At 45.7% G+C, this 11,919-nt stretch overlaps 1 long non-coding RNA gene across 1 annotated transcript; it reads left to right on the forward strand.

Annotated features, from left to right (window-relative positions):
• The first annotated feature begins 728 nt into the window (after nt 1-728).
• Nucleotides 729-11,489, forward strand: LOC147096621 (uncharacterized). Its single transcript, XR_015074948.1, has 3 exons — nt 729-815; nt 924-1,045; nt 11,459-11,489. It is a non-coding gene; the product is annotated as an uncharacterized LOC147096621 (long non-coding RNA).
• The last annotated feature ends 430 nt before the right edge of the window (nt 11,490-11,919 follow it).

Raw genomic sequence — 11,919 nt, forward strand, 5'->3', positions numbered from 1 at the left:
AGCTAGTCATTTATTCAGCCATGTGGACTAGTGTACAGGCATCCATCTTGACTACTGCCTTGTGGGTAGCCCCTTACTAAACATACAGCTCCACCTAGTGCACCATTCTAGAATGACATGTTACTGATCATTACAGAGTGGTAGGTAAGTGCCGGTTATTTTTGATACAGGTCAGTCTGTTTATCACATGAGCAGCTGATTTGAAGTCGCTACAGAGGTGGAGGCAGTTAAACCAAGTCTCTCTTGTGATCATTCTGTGGGGTCGAAATGGGCCTTGGGGCCTTAGCACAAAATGGCCGCTATCAGATCTGCCGCCTTTTCTACTTCCCGCCTGATACTCCATTCCATTGACTGCAAGACAACTGAATATTGGGCGGAGCATATAACAGGCAGCCGGTGCAATACCGCCCTTTCTACAATAGAACAAACATGTCTATGTGCATAATTGGCTTCATCTTCCCCCTCCCTCATAGTATAGGCAGCCCGCCAGTACGTTGCGCAGGTGGCCACTTTTCGTATGTGAGAATCGGGAAGCTATCACAGCTGAGCCTCATCCTTTAATCAACCTCTCTGCAGCCCAGGGCACTGAGCCCCATTGCTCCCTCAGCGGAGATCAGCTGACTGAGCAGGGTGATGAGCTCTCTGGGTCATTGTGGCTGTGTACGACACCGGGTGATGCCTGGAACTATTGGCCATCGGGGAGATGTGATTTTCACTTCAATGCAAAAGGCAGATTGTGTGTGGTAAAATGGTTCACTAATTGTTAACTGTTGTTTTATTGATTGTACGCAGGAGCTGAATGGACTGAAGCAGAGGTGAGTGTGCATTTTAAACCATGTCTTGCACATTCATACACCATCTATTTATTTTTAAACCCTCCATTTAATGATTCAGACAAACCTGTTAATGAACCACTTCCACAGGTTCCAGGAAAAGAGTGTAAACGACAGAGATTGTGTGGTGAGCAGCAGTCTGGAGTTGGGTGTGTTTAGGGGACCCTTACAATACACAGCCTGGAAAGAAATGCAACAAATCCTCTCTCCCGGTAAGCACCAAAAGATTTACTGTAATCCTCTCTCCCGGTAAACACCAATAGATTTACCCTAATACTCTCTCCCGGTGAGCACCGATAGTTTTACCATAATCCTCTATCCTGGTGAGCACCAATAGATTTACCGTAATACTCTCTCCCGGTGAGCACTGATAGTTTTACCATAATCCTCTATCCCGGTGAGCACTGATAATTTTACCATAATACTTTCTCCCAGTAAACACCGATAGATTTACTGTAATCCTCTCTCCCAGTAAACACCGATAGACTTACCGCAATCCTCTTTCCCAGTGAGCTCCTATAGTTTTACCATAATCATCTCTCCTGGTAAACACCAATAGATTTACCATAATCCTCTCTCCCAGGGAGCACTGATACATTTACCACAATCCTCCCTCCCGGTAAACACCGATAGATTTCCCGTAATCCCCTCTCCCGGTAAACATCGATAGATATATCGTAATCCTCTCTCCCGGTGAGCACCAATAGGTTTACCACAATCCTCTCTCCCAGTGAGCACCGATAGATTTACCATAATCCTCTCTCCTGGTGAGCATCGATAGATTTACCACAATCCACTCTCCCAGTGAGCACTGATAGATTTACCATAATCCTCGCTCCTGGTGAGCACCGATAGATTTACCACAATCCACTCTCCCAGTGAGCACTGATAGATTTACCATAATCCTCGCTCCTGGTGAGCACCGATAGCTTTACTGTAATCCTCTCCCCCGGTGAGCACCAATAGATTTACCATAATCATCTCTCCCGGTGATCACTGATAGATTTACCATAATCTTCTCTTCTGGTGAGCACCGATGGATTTACCATAATCCTCTCTCCCGGTGAGCACTGATAGATTTACCATAATCACCTCTCCCAGTGAGCACCGATAGATTTACCGTAATCCTCACTCCTGGTGAGCACCGATAGATTTAATGTAATCCTCTCTCCCGGTAAACATCGATAGATTTACCATAATCCCCTCTCCCAGTGATCACCGATCGATTTATCATAATCGTCTCTCCCGGTGAGCACCGATAGACTTACCGTAATCATCTCTCCCGGTGAGCTCCGATAGATTTACCGTAATCCTCTCTCCTGGTGCACTCCGATAGATTTACTGTAATCCTCTCTCCCGATGAGCATCAATAGATTTACCGTAATCCTCTCTCCTAGTGAGCACCGATAGATATACCGTAATCATCTCTCCCGGTGCGCTCTGATAGATTTACCGTAATCATCTCTCCCGGTGAGCACCGATAGATTTACTGTAATCATCTGTCAGGGTGCGCTCCGATAGATTTACCGTAATCATCTCTCCCGGTGCGCTCTGATAGATTTACCGTAATCATCTCTCCCGGTGCGCTCTGATAGATTTACCATAATCATCTCTCCCGGTGCACTCTGATAGATTTACCATAATCATCTCTCCCGGTGTGCTCTGATAGATTTACCATAATCATCTCTCCCGGTGAGCACCGATAGATTTACCGTAATCCTCTATCCCGGTAAACACCGATAGATTTACCGTAATCCTCTATCCTGGTGTGCTCTGATAGATTTACTGTAATCATCTCTCCTGGTGAGCACCGATAGATTTATCATAATCATCTCTCCCGGTGCGCTACGATAGATTTACCGTAATCCTCACTCCTGGTGAGCACCGATAGATTTACTGTAATCCTCTCTCCTGGTAAACATCGATAGATTTACTGTAATCCTCTCTCCCGGTAAACATCGATAGATTTACCGTAATCCTCTATCCCGGTAAATACCGATAGATTTACCATAATCATCTCTCCTGGTGCGCTCTGATAGATTTACCATAATCATCACTCCCGGTGTGCTCTGATAGATTTACGGTAATCATCTCTCCCGGTGCGCTACGATAGATTTACCGTAATCCTCACTCCTGGTGAGCACTGATAGATTTACTGTAATCCTCTCTCCTGGTAAACATCGATCGATTTACTGTAATCCTCTCTCCCGGTAAACATCGATAGATTTACTGTAATCCTCTCTCCCAGTGAGCACAGATAGATTTACCGTAATCCTCACTCCTGGTGCGCTCCAATAGATTTACCATAATCATCTGTCATGGTGCGCTCTGATAGATTTACCGTAATCATCTCTCCCGGTGAGCACCAATAGATTTACCGTAATCCTCTATCCTGGTAAACACCAATAGATTTACCATAATCCTCTATCCCGGTGTGCTCTGATAGATTTACCGTAATCATCTCTTCCGGTGAGCACCGATAGATTTACCGTAATCCTCTATCCTGGTGTGCTCTGATAGATTTACCGTAATCATCTCTCCTGGTGAGCACCAATAGATTTGTCATAGTCATCTCTCCCGGTGCGCTATGATAGATTTACCGTAATCCTCACTCCTGGTGAGCATCAATAGATTTACCGTAATCCTCTATCCCGGTAAACACCGATAGATTTACCATAATCCTCTATCCCGGTGTGCTCTGATAGATTTACCGTAGTCATCTCTTCCGGTGAGCACTGATAGATTTACCGTAATCCTCTATCCTGGTGTGCTCTGATAGATTTACCGTAATCATCTCTCCTGGTGAGCACCGATAGATTTACCGTAATCCTCTATCCTGGTGTGCTCTGATAGATTTAACGTAATCATCCCTCCTGGTGAGCACCGATTGATTTATCATAGTCATCTCTCCCGGTGCGCTACGATAGATTTACCGTAATCCTCACTCCTGGTGAGCACCAATAGATTTACCGTAATCCTCTATCCCGGTAAACACCGATAGATTTACCATAATCCTCTATCCCGGTGTGCTCTGATAGATTTACCGTAATCATCTCTTCCGGTGAGCACCGATAGATTTACCGTAATCCTCTATCCTGGTGTGCTCTGATAGATTTACCGTAATCATCTCTCCTGGTGAGCGCCGATAGATTTATCATCATCATGTCTCCCGGTGCGCTGCGATAGGTTTACCATAATCCTCACTCCTGGTGAGCACCGATAGATTTACTGTAATCCACTCTCCCGGTAAACATCGATAGATTTACTGTAATCCTCTCTCCTGGTGAGCACCAATAGATTTGTCATAGTCATCTCTCCCGGTAAACATCGATAGACTTACCATAATCCTCACTCCTGGTGAGCACCGATAGATTTACTGTAATCCTCTCTCCCGGTAAACATCGATAGATTTACTGTAATCCTCTCTCCCAGTGAGCACTGATAGATATACCGTAATCCTCTCTCCCGGTAAACATCGATAGATTTACTGTAATCCTCTCTCCCAGTGAGCACTGATAGATATACCGTAATCCTCTCTCCCGGTAAGCACTGATAGATTTATCGTAATCCTCTCTCCTGGTGTGCTCCGATAGATTTATCATAATCATCTCTCCCGGTGCGCTACGATAGATTTACTGTAATCCTCTCTCCCGGTGAGCACCGATAGATTTACCGTAATCCTCTCTCATGGTAAACAGCGATAGATTGACCATGTGAGCTTTTTATAGAAACATAGAAGATAGGAGCAGGAGTAGGCCATTCGGCTCCTCGAGCCTGCTCCGCCATTTAATGAGATCATGGCTGATCATCCAAACTCAGTACCCCATCCCTGCCTTCTCCCCATTACCCTTGATCCCTTTAGCCTTAAGAAATATATCCAACTCCTTCTTGAATATATTTAATGAATTGGCCTCCACCGCCTTCTGTGGTAGAGAATTCCACAGATTCACCATGATGTTACCGGTGCTGTCTGTAGCTGCCCTGATGGTGCCGTGACTTTAATAAATAGGAAGTCGTGCCCCACAGACCAGGAAAGTTTCATGTTCCATCCTTGATCTGTTTGAATCAGCCACAATGTCCATTAGACACAAATATCTATTGTTTCAGTATTCATAGAGGAGCCGGGAGTGTCTGGCGCAGCTACAGTGGCAATGGGAAGTACTGTGAGCAGTCTCCAGATTTCTCCCTACGCCCTGCGATGTGATATTCACTTCACACACCTCAGACAGTTGAAATGTTGAGTGGACACTGTTGGGATTCAAACCCGGGAATTCCGAACCCTTGGTCCAGTCTCAAACAGCTGAGAGACCTGAAGCTCAGAAGGAACACAGACCTGTTGAGCTCAGTTTTTCGAAGCCCTCAGCCATTGGCATGGCCTTGCACGCAGCGTGCAGTTAATGGGAACGAGGTAGGGTGCACTGCCCACAACTCTTGCTCCATTGACATTAATGAATGGACAAGGGCGAGCAGTGGACCAGACATTTTCTGATAATCTGACACTGCCGGTGAGGCTCGTCAGTGGAGCAGGGACTCTGAACATTCCACTCCACTTTTCAATGCCACAAACCATCTAGAAATGCACACACCAGGATCAAAGCTCAATCACACACCAGAATCAAAGCTCAATCACACACACCAGCATCAAACCTCAATCACACACACCAGCATCAAACCTCAATCACACACATCAGGATCAAAGCTCAATCACACACACCAGTGTCAAAGCTCAATCACACACCAGCATCAAACCTCAATCACACACACCAGGATCAAAGCTCAATCACACACATCAGGATCAAACCTCAATCACACACACCAGTGTCAAAGCTCAATCACACACACCAGGATCAAAGCTCAATCACACATCCCTGGATCAAAGCTCAATCACACACCAGGATCAAAGCTCAATCACACACCAGCATCAAACCTCAATCACACACACCAGCATCAAACCTCAATCACACACATCAGGATCAAACCTCAATCACACACACCAGTGTCAAAGCTCAATCACACACACCAGGATCAAAGCTCAATCACACATCCCTGGATCAAAGCTCAATCACACACATCAGGATCAAAGCTCAATCACACACCAGCAGCAAAGCACAATCACACACACCAGGATCAAAGCTCAATCACACACCAGCAGCAAAGCACAATCACACACACCAGGATCAAAGCACAATCACACACACCAGCATCAAACCTCAATCACACACACCAGCATCAAACCTCAATCACACACACCAGCATCAAACCTCAATCACACACACCAGGATCAAAGCTCAATCACACACACCAGCATCAAACCTCAATCACACACACCAGGATCAAAGCTCAATCACACACACCAGGATCAAAGCTCAATCACACACACCAGGATCAAAGCTCAATCACACACACCAGCATCAAACCTCAATCACACACACCAGTATCAAACCTCAATCACACACACCAGTGTCAAAGCTCAATCACACACCAGCATCAAACCTCAATCACACACACCAGCATCAAACCTCAATCTCACACATCAGGATCAAAACTCAATCACACACACCAGTGTCAAAGCTCAATCACACACACCAGGATCAAAGCTCAATCACACATCCCTGGATCAAAGCTCAATCACACACATCAGGATCAAAGCTCAATCACACACCAGCAGCAAAGCACAATCACACACACCAGGATCAAAGCACAATCACACACACCAGCATCAAACCTCAATCACACACACCAGCATCAAACCTCAATCACACACACCAGCATCAAACCTCAATCACACACACCAGGATCAAAGCTCAATCACACACACCAGCATCAAACCTCAATCACACACACCAGGATCAAAGCTCAATCACACACACCAGGATCAAAGCTCAATCACACACACCAGCATCAAAGCTCAATCACACACACCAGGATCAAAGCTCAATCACACACACCAGCATCAAACCTCAATCACACACACCAGCATCAAAGCTCAATCACACACCAGGATCAAAGCTCAATCACACACACCAGGATCAAAGCTCAATCACACACACCAGGATCAAAGCTCAATCACACAGCCCTGGATCAAAGCTCAATCACACACACCAGGATCAAAGCTCAATCACACACACCAGCATCAAAGCTCAATCACACACCAGGATCAAAGCTCAATCACACACACCAGGATCAAAGCTCAATCACACACACCAGCATCAAAGCTCAATCACACACACCAGGATCAAAGCTCAATCACACACACCAGGATCAAAGCTCAATCACACACACCAGGATCAAAGCTCAATCACACACACCAGGATCAAAGCTCAATCACACACACCAGGATCAAAGCACAATCACACACCAGCATCAAAGCTCAATCACACACACCAGGATCAAAGCACAATCACACACCAGCATCAAAGCTCAATCACACACCAGGATCAAAGCTCAATCACACACACCAGCAGCAAAGCTCACACACGCCAGGATCAAACCTCAATCATGCACACCAGGATCAAAGCTCAATCACACACACCAGCATCAAAGCTCAATCACACACACCAGCATCAAAGCTCAATCCCGATACTGAATCCCATTCCCCATTCAGACCCTACCGATTCCCATTCCCCATTCAGACCCTACCGATTCCCATTCCCCAATGAATTCCTATTCCCTATTCAATTTCAGAGCAATTTTTGTGCTGTGGGCCCACATTTAGCAACGACTGCATTGAGACGGCCCTGAACTCACCTGATGTCAAACCTTTACAGACCATTCATAGACACATAGAAACATCAAAGATAGGAGCAGGAGTAGGCCATTCAGCCCTTCGAGCCTGCTCCGCCATTCAATGAGATCATGGCTGATCATTCAAATTCAGTACCCTGTCCCTGCCTTCTCCCCATATCCCTTGATCCCTTTAGCCTTAAGAAATATATCCAACTCTTTCTTGAATATATTTAATGAACTGGCCTCCACCGCCCTCTGTGGCAGAGAATTCCACAGGTTCACCACTCTCTGGGTGAAGAAATTCCGCCTCATTTCAGTCCTAAATGGCTTACCCCTTATCCTTAGACAATGACCCCTGGTTAAGAACATAAGAACATAAGAACATAAGAAATAGGAGCAGGAGTAGGCCAATCGGCCCCTCGAGCCTGCTCCGCCATTCAATAAGATCATGGCTGACCTGATCCTAACCGCCAATCCACGGTTCTGGACTCCCCGGCCATCAGAAACATCCTTCCTGCATCTAGTCTGTCCAGGCCTGACAGAATTTTATAGGTTTCGATGAGATCCCCTCTCAATCTTCTAACCTCCAGTAAGTATAAGCCCAATCAACACAATCTCTCCTCATACGTCATTCCTAGCATCCCAGGTACCAGCCTGGTGAATCTTCGCTGCACTCCTTCCATGGCAAGAACGTCCTTCCTCAGGTAAGGCGACCAAAACTGCACACAGTACTCAAGGTGCAGTCTCACCAAGGCCCTGGACAACTGTAGCAAGACATCCTTGTTCCTGTACTCGAACCCTCTTGCTACGAAGGCCAACATACCATTTGCCTTCTTAACCGCCTGCTGCACCTGCATGCTTATATTCAGTGACTGGTGCACAATAACACCCAGGTCTCTTTGCACTTCCCCTTCTCCCAATCTATTGCCATTCAAATAATAATCTGCCTTCCTCTTTTTGCCACCAAAGTGGATAACCTCACATTTATCCACATTATAGTGCATTTGCCATGTTTCTGCCCAATAACCCAACCTGTCCAAGTCGTACTGGAGTTTCACGACATCCTCCTCACAGCATACCCTCCCACCCAGCTTTGTGTCGTCTGCAAATTTGGAGATATTACATCCAATTCCCTCGTTCAGATCATTAATATATATTGTGAACAGCTGGGGTCCTAGGACCGATCCTTGCGGTACCCCACTAGTCACTGCCTGCCACTCGGAAAATGACCCGTTTATTCCAACTCTTTGCTTTCTGTCCGCCAACCAGTTCTCTATCCAAGTCAATACCTTGCCCCCAATCCCATGTGCCTTAATTTTGCACGCTAATCTCTTATGTGGGACCTTATCGAAAGCCTTCTGAAAGTCCAAATACACCACATCCACTGGTTCTCCCCTATCTATTTTACCAGTTACATCCTCAAAAAATTCCAGGAGATTAGTCAAGCATGATTTACCTTTTGTAAATCCATGTTGACTCTCTCCGATCCTGTCACTGCTTTCCAAGTGCTCTGCTATGACATCTTTTATAATGGACTCTAGCATTTTCCCCACTACCGATGTCAGGCTTACCGGTCTATAATTCCCCGCTTTTTCTCTACCACCTTTTTTGAATAGTGCAGTAACATTAGCTACCCTCCAATCCATGGGTACTGTTCCAGAGTCTATCGAGTTCTGAAAGATGACCAGCAATGCATCTATTATTTCTAGGGCCACTTCCTTAAGTACCATGGGATGTAGATTATCAGGCCCTGGGGATTTATCGGCCTTCGCTCCCATCAATTTTCCTAACACCATTTCCCTACAATACTGATTTCTTTCAGTACCACCCTTTCTTCAGACCCTATGTTCCCCAGCATCTCTGGGAGGTTATTTGTGTCCTCCTTTGTGAAGACAGAACCAAAATATGTATTTAGTTGGTCTGCCATTTCTTTGTTCCCCATTATAAATTCCCCTGATTCTGACTGCAAGGGACCTACGCTTGACTTCACCAATCTTTTTCTCTTCACATATCTATAAAAGCTTTTACAGTCTGTTTTTATGTTCCCTGCAAGCTTACTGTCATATTCTATTTTCCCTTTCTTAATTCATCCCTTTGTCCTCCTTTGTTGAATCCTAAACTGCTCCCAATCCTCAGAATTATTGCTTTTTCTGGCCAATTTATATGTCCTCTCCTTGGATCTTATGCTATCCCTAATTTCCCTTGTTAGCCACGGTTGAGTCACCTTTTTTGTTTTATTTTTATGCCAAACTGGGATGAACAAATTCTGTAGCTCATCCATTCGGTCTTTGAATGTTTGCCATTGCCTATCCACCGTCAACCCTTTGAGTGCCATTCCCCAATCAATCCTACCCAACTCGCTCCTCAGACCATCGTAGTTTCCTTTATTTAAATTGAGGACCCTAGTCTCTGAGTCAACTACTTCATTCTCCATGTTAATGAAGAATTCGATCATATTATCATCGCTCCGACCCAAGGGGCCTCGTAAAACAAGATTGCTAATTAATCCTTTCTCGTTACATAATACCCAGTCTAAGATGGCCTGATCTCTGGTTGGTTCCTCAACATATTGGTCCAGAAACCATCCCGTAAACACTCCAGGAATTCCTCCTCCACAGTATTGTTACTAATTTGGTTGGCCCAATCTATATGTAGATTAAAGTCACCCATGATGACTGCTGTGCCCTTATTGCACACTTCTTTAATTTCCCTTTTAATGCCATCCCCAACCTCCGCCTTACTGTTTGGAGGTCTATATACCACTCCCACTAATGTTTTTTTCCCCTTGGTATTTCTCAATTCTACCCATACAGATTCCACATCATCAGAGCTAATATCCTTCATTACAATTGTGTTAATCCCTTCTTTAACCAGCAATACTACCCCACCTCCCTTTCCTTTTTGCCTATCTTTCCTGAATATCGAATACCCCTGCATTGTTTTGAACTCGGGTCCGGTATTTGAAAGACAAATTTCCTTAGAAGCCTCCCCAGTTATTAATAGAAGAATCTTTCTGTATCTTTACACACAGAGGAAAATATGCCCCAATTCATTTGATTTGCTTCCTGGACCCCCTCTGTGCTGCGGCATGTATAACCACTCTGCGGTCTGTGTCTGGTCTCAGCTCGAATCAGTCTCAGGCTGGGGAGAGACAGACATTGAGCCTCGGTTCCTGGTCCTGATCACTCACCAGTATGGACACCAGGTGAGGCCCACTTCAAGGCTGAGCTGTGACACCTCCTGCAGTCAAATAATAGCTTGCCAACACTCCCTGTGCAGGCTGATATATGAAGGTCGGCCATGTGGGAATGATACTGAAGGCACTAGGGCTCCATGGAACCAGAACGGAGAAGGGAATCAATACCCTTGTATCGGGAGAAGAGAAAATATTGATAAAAAACTTAAAATGCCCCTGCGACATTGTGGAGGGTGAGTCATTTTGTAACAAGAGGGGTGTCAGCAACAAAATGTGAGGTGAAATGTGTCACAAGAAGGATGTGCTTATTGTATGCAAAGCCTTTAACACCTTCTTGATATATCGCCATGGATTTCAGTATTTTCATGCTCCAGTTATATTACTTAGAATATACAGCACAAAAACAGGCCATTCGGCCCAACTAGTACATGCCGACATTTATGCTCCACTCAAGCCTCCTCCCGTCTTTCCTCATCTAACTCTATCAGCATAACCCTCTATTCCCTTCTCCCTCATATGCTTGTCCAGCCTCCCATTAAATGCATCTATACTATTCGCTTCAACCACTCCCTGTGGTAGCGAGTTCCATATTCTCACCACTCTCTGGGTAAAGAAGTTTCCTCTGAATCTCCTATTGGATTTCTTGGTGACTATCTTATATTCATTGCATGCTTATAATGTTCTCCCTGTTTGTTGTTAAAAGTGCCGGCCTCGCTCACCCTGGATCCCAGAACCACGCAGCCCAGGCTCGTACTGTCCGAGGACCTGACCGCGGTGCACATCGGTGACCGGAGGAGAAATCTGCCGAACGGCCGAGAGAGGTTCGAGCCCTGCACCTGTGTCCTGAGCAGCCAGGGATTCACCTCAGGGAAACACTACTGGGAGGTGGTGGTGGCCAACAAGACCGACTGGGACTTGGGGCTGGCCCAGGAGACAGCCAGTAGGAAGGGGCAGATCACGCTGATGCCCTCGATTGGGTACTGGACCATATGTCAGAGGTACGAGCACACCTATGGGGCCCTGACTTCCCCCTCCACTGTCCTCAAGCTAACCGCCAAGCCCAGGAAGATTGGAGTCTACCTGGACTACGAGGGAGGACAGGTGTCATTTTACAACTCAGATGACATGTCCCATCTCTACACTTTCACCGACACCTTCAAAGGC

The sequence above is a fragment of the Somniosus microcephalus genome, unplaced genomic scaffold, assembly GCF_052327205.1.
Source record: "Somniosus microcephalus isolate GS21.2 unplaced genomic scaffold, FLI_Smic_1.0 unresolved_chr1, whole genome shotgun sequence".
Classification (NCBI taxonomy): Eukaryota; Metazoa; Chordata; class Chondrichthyes; order Squaliformes; family Somniosidae; genus Somniosus; species Somniosus microcephalus.